The sequence below is a fragment of the Pinus tabuliformis genome, chromosome 8, assembly GCF_031772625.1.
Source record: "Pinus tabuliformis cultivar Carrire ecotype Pingquan chromosome 8, CPIR1, whole genome shotgun sequence".
Taxonomy (NCBI): domain Eukaryota; kingdom Viridiplantae; phylum Streptophyta; class Pinopsida; order Pinales; family Pinaceae; genus Pinus; species Pinus tabuliformis.
Window position 1 is genome coordinate 500,392,857 of NC_142294.1, and position 10,146 is coordinate 500,403,002.

General features: G+C 33.2%; 1 pseudogene; it reads left to right on the forward strand.

Annotated features, from left to right (window-relative positions):
* Window positions 1-2,445: 2,445 nt before the first annotated feature.
* LOC149236281 (folate synthesis bifunctional protein, mitochondrial pseudogene) lies at window positions 2,446-4,460 on the forward strand (annotated as a pseudogene).
* Window positions 4,461-10,146: the final 5,686 nt, after the last annotated feature.

Below are 10,146 nucleotides of genomic sequence, written 5' to 3' on the forward strand. Positions count from 1 at the left end.
TAGAGAAGAATTGTTGGTTTGCAGAATTTTAATAGTATGGGAGTGATGATTAATAAAGAAATTAAAAAAATAAAATTAGTTATGATCATTTATATTTTCTGTTAAATATCCAACTATTTTAAATAAATTTCTTCAACTTATGAAATAAATAGATAGAGAAGAATTGTTGGTTTGCATAATTTTAATTGTTGGGAGTGACGATGATTAAAGATTCCGATTTAAAATTAGTTATAATCAATTATTTTAAATACATTTCTTCAACTTATTAAATAAATAGAATTAGTGATGATTAATAAAGAATTAAAATTAGTTATAATCATTTATATTTTCTCTTAAATATCCAACTATTTTAAATAAATTTCTTCAACTTATGAAATAAATAGATAGAGAATAATTGTTGGTTTGCATAACTTTAATTGTTTGGGAATGATGATGATTAAAGATTCCGATTTAAAATTAGTTATAATCAAATTATTTTAAATACATTTCTTCAACTTATTAAATAAATAGAATTAGTGATGATTAATAAAGAAATTAAAATTAGTTATAATCATTTATATTTTCTGTTAAATATCCAACTATTTTAAATCAATTTCTTCAACTTATGAAATAAATAGATAGAGAAGAATTGTTGGTTTGCATAATTTTAATTGTTTGGGAGTGATGATGATTAAAGATTCCGATTTAAAATTAGTTATAATCAATTATTTTAAATACATTTCTTCAACTTATTAAATAAATAGAATTGTTGGTTTGCAGAATTGTTGGTTTTAATCATTTGGGAGTGATGATTAATAAAGATTCTGATTTAAAATTAGTTATAATCATTTATATTTTATGTTAAATATCCAACTATTTTAAATAAATTTCTTCAACTTATTAAATAAATAGATAGAGAAGAATTGTTGGTTTGGAGAATTTTAATAGTTTGGGAGTGATGATTAATAAAGATTCTGATAATGACAATTTGAATTTTATCCATTTTTTGGATAACTAAACTTAGATTACTTAAAAAGGCAACTTGTTTGTTTGTTTGTTTGTTTTTTGTTTGTTTTTTTTTTGGTTATCTAAGTACATAAGGTTTTGGATTTTGAAGCATACTATAAGGATTATGTATACATTTTTGGAGTATTAAATTTCTTCAACTTATTAAATAAATAGATAGAGAAGAATTGTTGGTTTGGAGAATTTTAATGTGGGATATTTTATTTTGATCAAAATTGAATTTTTTTTGTTATCAATAATATATTTTAAATGTTGCATTTCATTTCAATTATATATATATATATATATATATATATATATATATATATATATATATATATATATACTTAAAGGAATTACACATTTCTCTCTTTGTAGAAAATCTCTAAATTATTTCACTTTTAATTCCTTCTTTCTTTGAGTGTGTGTGTGTATATATATATATATATATATATAAATAAAGTTGATATAAATTATGTTACTTAAGATAGACATCAAAATATGTATATCCATTTCTATTGCATTTTAACTAAAACTAATCAAGTATGTATACTCTAACCAACATTGTTTTTTATTTATAGTTATTTTATTTTTATTTTAAAATGAGTGTAACCAAATGTGTATATTCATTTAACCAAATATGTATATCCATTTCTATTAGATTTTAACTAAAACTAATCAAGTATGTATACTCTAACAAACATTTTTTTTTATTTATAGTTATTTTATTTTTATTTTAAAATGAACACGTGCCAATTTCACATTGAGCATAGATGAAATGACATATTTCTCTTAGACTAAGTATTACAAAGCCTTCCCTTATTGTAACTTTCCTAACATTATCAAACAACCCCATATTTAAGAGTACAGGTCTTCCACACCTATTTTTCAAAATTTATAATCTTTAATCTCTTATAGACTATATGGCTTACATTAAAATTTTATATTTTATTTAAGTGATTAATATATTTTCAAATACACATTAATATTACTTAAGATACTACTTAAGATTTTACAATGGGATATTTTACTTGATCAAAATTGAATATTTTTCTGAGATTAATTCAAATGTTTAAAACTATTTTAATGGTAAAAAATTCATTTTTCAAGAGATTTATATAATATATACATATATGTATAGTTGACATTAAATATTTTATTTAATATGGATATTAAAATATTTTATCTATTATGGGAATTAAAACATTTCATAGACTATTTTTCTTATATTAAAATTTTATGTTTTATTTAAGTTGTTAATATATTTTCAAATACATATTAATATTAATTTTTGGCAACCTCTATCCTTATATCTTGCAAGTTATTTCAACAAGTAAAGTTGCCAAAATTATGAGCAATACAAGGAACAAAAAACAAAGAATGTCAAGTGCCCGAGGAAAGCATAATTTTTGGAGAAAGGAAAGATTTTTATTACAGAGATTCAGATTGATAGATTAAATTATGGATATTGGGGGCGCATTGGATGCAATGGGTTTGGCATCTAAAGCTATGGAAACTTGGGTGTTTTTTCCGTGGGGTTCCCAGAATGCTGGTAAGTCTTCTCCCTCATAATAAATTCATTTCTTTTGTTAATTTCCCTTCCATGTGATTTTATTTGTTGGGCATTTGTATATTCTGTATAAGATAGGAACACTTCCAAGTTTCATTAATCACCAAACAGTAATGTCAAGATAAATTTGAAAATTAGAATCTAAGTAATAGAGCCTCTTCCACATGCAGGCTTATATCAAATTCATTCTCTATGCTAGAGCCTCTTGCGGTAGGGGTGCACACACACTCTTTCTGTATTTTTGTATGTATGTATGCGCTAGACACTAGCATTGAAGTTCACCGGCAGTTCGTCTAAGCTAATGCAAATGGGAAAATAAACCATTTTCATGAATCCTTCATTGAAACAGTTGTCTCTGGGTCTATCTTTTGCAGCTTTGGGGTGAGTTTCTTGTTCTTGGGATTCCTTTGCATACTCATCAGCCTTTGAATCTTGCATTGAAGTTCACTCCCCGGTGGAGGTAGTGGTCATTGCTTTGGGCAGCAATGTTGTCAACAGAGTTGAAAATTTCAATAGAGCTTTGAGCATGATGGGGAAAGCTGGTGTCTATATTACAAAGCATGCAAACTTATACGAGACCACACCTGCATATGTAACTGATCAACCTTGCTTCCTTAACTCTGCAATAAGGGCAATCACAAAACTTGGTCTGCATGCTTTGTTGACAGTTCTGAAAGAAATTAAAAATGGATTAGGCTTGCATATATAACTGATCAACCTTGCTTCCTTAACTCTGCAATGAGGGCAATCACAAAACTTGGTCCGCATGCTTTGTTGACAGTTCTGAAAGAAATTAAAAATGGATTAGGCCGGACTGAGGGCATAAGGTATGGGCCTCGGCCTATTGATTTGGAAATTTTATTCTATGGCAAGCTCAAGGTTTCATCGGATACCCCATCAGAATTTGTGGGAGTGACCCTTTGTTCTTGCTCTGCTTGTAGACCTTCTTGGATTGGTAGCTGACAACGACACTGTTTCCTGTTGGCATGCCTTGTCGGGAAGAAATGGCAGCATATTTGAGGCATGGGAGAAACTTGGAGGGGAAGACCTTATGGGACGAGAGGGAATGAAGAGATTTTTTCCCATTGGAAATGAGTTATTGGATTGGTCGAGAAAAACTCATGTCATGGGTGTTTTAAATTTAACACCAGATAGTTTTAGTGATGGAGGATGGTACACGTCTGTAGAGAATGCAGTTGATCAGGTTAGATGGATAATATCTGAAGGAGCGGATATGATTGACATTGGAACACAGTCAACCAGGCCAACAGCATTAAGCATTTCAACAGAGGAGGAATTGTCTTGGCTTTTGCCAGTTTTAGAAGCAGTGGTGTAGATTCCTGAAGCTGAAGGTAAAATCCTATCAGTAGATACTTTCGATGCTAAAGTTGCATCTGAGGCAGTAAGAAATGGAGCTCATGTTGTGAACGATATATCTGGAGGTCGTTTGGATCCCAACATGTTTTCTACAGTTGTAGATCTCGTTGTCCCTTATATCTTAATGCATATGAGGGGGGAACTGTCAACAATACAGAACGATGAAAATACAACCTATGGGGATGTATGTAAAGAAGTTGCTAATGAGTTATGGTTACAGATAAAGAATGCAAAATCGTTTGGTATACCTGCATGGAGAATTATAACAGACCCTGGTATTGGTTTCTCTAAGATGCTTGAGCAGAACTTGGAACTTCTTAGGGGTCTATCAGCTATTCGACAAGGACTTGCAGCCAACAGTGTGGCTGCTTCTCATGGGCCTATTTTAATTAGACCCTCCCGAAAAAGTTTTTTGGGAAAAATATTACTACTCCCTACATTGGCAAGGAGAGCCAGCATATCTGTCTTCAATCCTATTTCAAGAGGCTCTACATCTTTTTTGAAAATGCCAACCTTGCTTGAACTCTAAACTGCTAGTCCTGATCCGAAACCTGTGAATTTACCCAATTGCTTTGAAGTTGCACGACATTTTCATTCCATGAAAGGAGATGCCCGTCAATCTTATGGCATCCAAAATGCTTCTACCAGCCTGTTTGACCATCCAGCTAGTTGTCTCCAAAGATAAACCCTTTCCAAAGATAAAAGCATTCAAGTCTTTGTTGGTTATAGTCTTGAAATTGTCATAGTTCTGATTTAATTTTGAGTTTGAAATTGATGCCATTGTGTCTCATATCACCATCTATTGCACATGATTAATGTTTAATCTGTTCTGAAGAGGCATTTGCAATATTGAGTTGTTTTGTCATTTCAGGATCGATGAAGGCCTTAAAATGTTTATTGAAATTGTCATGTGCTATCCTTTCCTTAAAGAACATCTTTTGAACTCGTCAATACTACTTGTCCAGAAGTGCTGAATGAGGAAAGAATTTGGCAGAGTCCTAGTGCCTTTGCACAACAATATCTTTTAATTTGACATACCTTGGAAGTCTAATTGATAGAATCTGGGGCACGTTTCTAGATATGTTCCAAACTAGATTTTCTTTTGTTTAAGATTTGGTCTTTGGATGTTTGGTACTTGCCATTTGTAGTTATTGAATTACTCATATCCTAAGTATTCAAGAGCAACTGGATAGCACTTGAATGGAAAGATTCAGTTAACTAGTCATAGTTGCATGTTTCGAGGCAAATTCAAAGGATATTTGGGGTTTCTAATTCATTTGAAATTGTGCATTGCTAAATATATTAATATTTGGAATTATTGTTGGTACTTTCCATTCTTATTTTTTGAACTTGTCATATCCTAAAAATTTAAGAGCGACTGGATACCGCTCATAGTTTTAAAAACTGGAATCGGGTTTTGAAAATGTCACCTATCTAACCAGGATTTGAACTGGAACCTAAAGGGTTTTTCTACCGGTTGTTATTTGGGCCTATTTGACCGACCGGTTTGGCCAGTTTCTAGTTTAGACTAGATGGTTTTTAAAACTATGATACTGCTTGAATAGGAAAGTTCAGTGATCAGTCATATTTGCATGCTTGGAGGCATATTGTGAGGGAATTTTTGGATTTTCAATGTGTCTGAAACTGTGGATTTCTAAACATAATTTAATTTATTTCAAAACTCCACATGTTAAACTCTAAAAGGTTAATATGATGAACTATGGAAATCTGCATTCTCAAATATTTGAAATTGTTTCTCATAAGTAGATAAACATTTTGCTTGCAAAGCACTAAGCATTACTTTTAAACTATAGATATGCTGTGGGGCAATGCATTGCTATTATCATCATCTATTGTTCATAACTAATCAGAGGGATATACATGCCATATGTATGCAGTTTGCTCCACTTATAGATATAAGACTCAAAGTGGAGCAAACTGCATACATATGGCGTGTATATCCCTCTGATTAGTTATGAACAGTAGATGATGATAATAGTAATGCATTGCCGCATAACATATATATAATTTGTGGAAGGATATTACCTAGGGGATGCTCCCAGATAATGTTAAATATTTTCTCCAAATTTGGGATTGGTTTTGTAGGTTCTTAAATTTTCTGATATGGTAGGTGGTGAAACATTCGATCCATCATATTTTGGGTATGCATATGGAGTTGTATAGGATCACATTGTTGATGATGATGATGCATTTTGATCAAAGGATGTAAGCATTCAAGATCCAAGCCTCATCTACAAATTCTGACTATAGACACATTAATGATTCTTGCAAAGACAAGAGAGATCTATGTAATCTCTTCTCTTTGTTTTCAATAGTAGAAGAAGAGAGACTCGTCAAGGAGGTAGGGGAAGCCCTATATTGGATTTCACACCATAATAAAGACAACGGTCAACAAATGATGAACACTAGGCTAGGGCACAATCATTCAAATTTGATTGAGTGGTAGCCTTAATGCTTTGTGTGGTTTTGGTGTTGCTTAGAAAGTCACGATATAAGAAGGCAATTAAGCAATCAAGAAAACTAGTGACAAAATCTGCTTCGACTGGCATATCATCATAATTACTTGTCAATCGAAAGCGTGTATCTCAAGGGAAAGAACAGTTATCTTCTTGGGTTGTGCATCATTACTGGTGTTGTGCTAAAAAGAGATTTTAAAAATAGTGATGACTATATTCAATCAAGTAGTTTGGAATTGCCTAAGATCACTTGTCACATGCGTGATAAGTTAGGTTTCCATAATATTATGAGGTGTGCTAATGATTACATGCTCGATGAGATGGAATTCTCTATGCACAACGCCTTTATCCACCATGATAAGGATCAAAATGGAATCTAACATAAGAATGTGAGCTTTTATAGAGTTTTTCTTTATTGGGTTGACTAAATTATTATCTTCTTAAATATTGATTTGTTCCTTTATTTACAATTATGTTATTTAGCCGATATGCTTTTTTTCTTGATAGATAATTGTTGATGGTGGTGTTGTTGAAGCAACTTATGATTGCATAGAGAACTTGGTAACCATATAGGTTCTAGGGGAATCTCTATTGATCACACCAAGTTGAGTGCGTAGTCCTTGACTTTGAATGGTACTTTTGCAATTTTTTAGTTTTTTGATTCACAATCTCAATTTTGTTTAATATCTTTCTTCCTCTATTTTGTTTCTAAAATACAATTGTTTTTTGGGAATGATGTCTTCTTGATAGGTTTTTATTGGTGGTTCTGTTAAAGTAACTTGATCGCTATACTTGGGGAACTTGGCAACCACTTTAGATTCTAGGGAATCACTTGCTATTATAGAGTTTGAAGAATCTCTTTTTATCATTTCAAAGGTGTGTGCATAACTACTTATTCTGAGTATTTGAATGTAGGTTCTTGCTATGAATGATGCAAAAGATGCCTTTATTAATTCTTATTTTCAATGGCCATTTACATTTATGCCTTACGGCGTTTCCTTTGCAACATCTAGTGCAAATGCTAGTTACATTATATTATTTTAATGTTAATACATTAAGAATATGTAAGGGATGACTAAAAAGTTTGTGATGAGAAAGGAGTTGCCTAATCTCTCTCATGCATTCAATGTAAAATAGACTTTGGTAATGTATGAATAAATTAAGTATATTTTCTCTTGTAGGTTGTTTACTTTCTTATATGTGAATTTGTTGTGTAATTTCATTGATAATGAGGAGTTTTCAAGGAATTGGGTTAAGGGTGTATGGATTGTTATATATATTTTTAAGAGTAGTCTAATGAGGCCACAATTTTATTTTGAAAATAGTGGAAATTTTGGTATGATTTTGGTAAAAACTTGACAGAAATTTTGGAAAATTTGGGTTTTACAGCTGTCAAGCTTCAGGATTTTGGATGCCCCAAGGGTTTTTGATGATGTTGAATCCATTTCCACCATCCGAAAAATGATTCAAACATTCCTATGGTCAGATTAAAAAAAAAATGGCTAGATTCCGACAAAAATTAACTTCCAAGCGAAATTGTGGCCTCGGTAGAATCTCAATAATAATAAGAAAAAGTTAAGTGGATGTAGGAATCGTTATATGTTATAGATAAATTAAGGTATTGGAAATGTATAGGTTCGAAAGGGTGATTAAACAATAATCTAGTGTATATAGGTTGATAGAGAATCAATTTGTTTTGATTTCAATATTTAATGGGATGAATATTAATAAAGATAAAAGTTTCATAAGGTTTGGTTGATTGAGGAAATTGTTCGAACAAAACGCTACTTGAGGAACATAATTGAGTTAGGTGTGTTCTTACAAGTGTAAGTGTATTATTATTGGCCCAAGAGTGACATGTAAGGAAGCAAAAGAATTACAAGGGTGCACAAGAGACTTACAATTTATAGCTAAGGGCACTAGGAGGCTTAGGAAACCTTTAAGAAATTAAGTATAACATTACAAGATTGTGACATAGGTAGGTTGAACGTGGTAGATACAAGGGAATAGACATACTAGGGCCTATGTGTGGGTTGACATAATTCAAGGAGAGCTAACTTATTCAAGGAAAATTTAGTCAATGCACATATAGACATTTTTGCAAGCGTGAAGGGTTAAAATGGTGTCCTTAGACCCTCAATTGAGGTACTTTTATAGCCTTTGACTATAGTCTTAAACCCTCCACTAGGGTTAATTAGAACCTCAATTAAGGGTTTGCATATGATGCAACAAACCCTTGATCCAAGTTTTATGATGGTTAAATTGACAGTCAATTAAGGGTTGAAAAATATACAAGTAACTTTAATCATGAATAAATCCATGTTCATAGATGGATGGACCTAACGACCAATACTTTGGACATAACACTAACACAAAAATAAGTTTACCTCACCTTTCCAACAATTTATGAATATGGTTGTCAACAAGAAATCCTACATTGAGGCGTTGCACATCCACATCATCAAAAAAGCCTTGTTGTCTCTCTATATTGGTACTCCAGTTTATAGTGGTTTCAATCCACTCATGGTATGATCCTAGAAAATTAAGATGTTGGACAGATTCGTGCACCAAAATGCATATCTTCCTCAATTTCTTATCATATAATGATTAACAAAAAAATAATACGCAACTTCTAATAAGAATATGGATTGCACTTGGCCCCAAGGACTAACTTAATTAATTGAATCATTTTTCTAAGGCATAATGTCAATTGTAAGGCCATAGTTCATAATTCATATTCAAATAAGTTCCTCAGGGTTATTGACTGCTATTGTGGCTAGCAACTAAGCCACCCTCCATCCATATATTTTGGAGAAGAAGGGGAGACCCCATGAGGTTTTCCTTGGGAGAAAAAGTGATGGGGCCAGCCCACGTGGTCCCGCCTCTGGTAAGCTGAGGTGTAAACAATCCGCGGTGAACGTAATAATGTGATGGGTCTGTTGGTTGATTGTGTGGTTTAATTTGGGATCGGCGCCGTATGGATTCGTTTTAATGAGGGTAGTACCTTAACCCTCTGTCCGTTTAACAGCTGTCTGCCTTGGAGTTCCGCAAGACTGTATGGGGTTTAGGGTTCTCGACCCTTCGCGCCCTCCTCACTTTTGTTGTTTCACTTAGTGTTTTTCTTTCTTCGCTCTGCGAGCTCTGTGACCTACGGTCGATGCTTCTGGGTGCGGTTTCTTGTCGTTTGGTTATTCAATCCACTGTTCCAACACCCGGTTGCCCTCTCAACTCTAGTCGTTGCTATGTGCCCGACATGGCCCTGTTCTTCCGGCGTTTTATGTTTGTTCTGGTAAGGTTGGATGGCGTTGCTTCTCGGCTTGCATGTCAAATATTGTTATGGTTTGAGCTTTCATCGTTTTAACTCCTTAGAGGGTTCCCGTCTCTGCATATATTATTGGTATTCTGTGTATGATTCGGTTTTTTTTCCTCTGTTGACAATGGTTACTCCTGAAACTACTGTGTGCTTTCGGCACCAGTTCGACTCCTCTTCACGGTCCTTGGTGGCTCGATGGCGGTGTCCTCAGTTGGAAACTCCGCACGCGAACATGGTAAGTTCCGAGTTCTATGCTGGATTCTTTTATAATCTTCTTTTCCTATTACTAATGTTATGGCTCCTTCGTGAGCAGGAGTCCTCTTGGGTTGGCCGGAGGTTTTGGTTCCGTGAACAGGTAAGCTCTGTCTCTGTCTCGTCTGCTCTCCCTTTTGTAGAGGTTCTCTTTGTCTTTATTTTACCGAGCT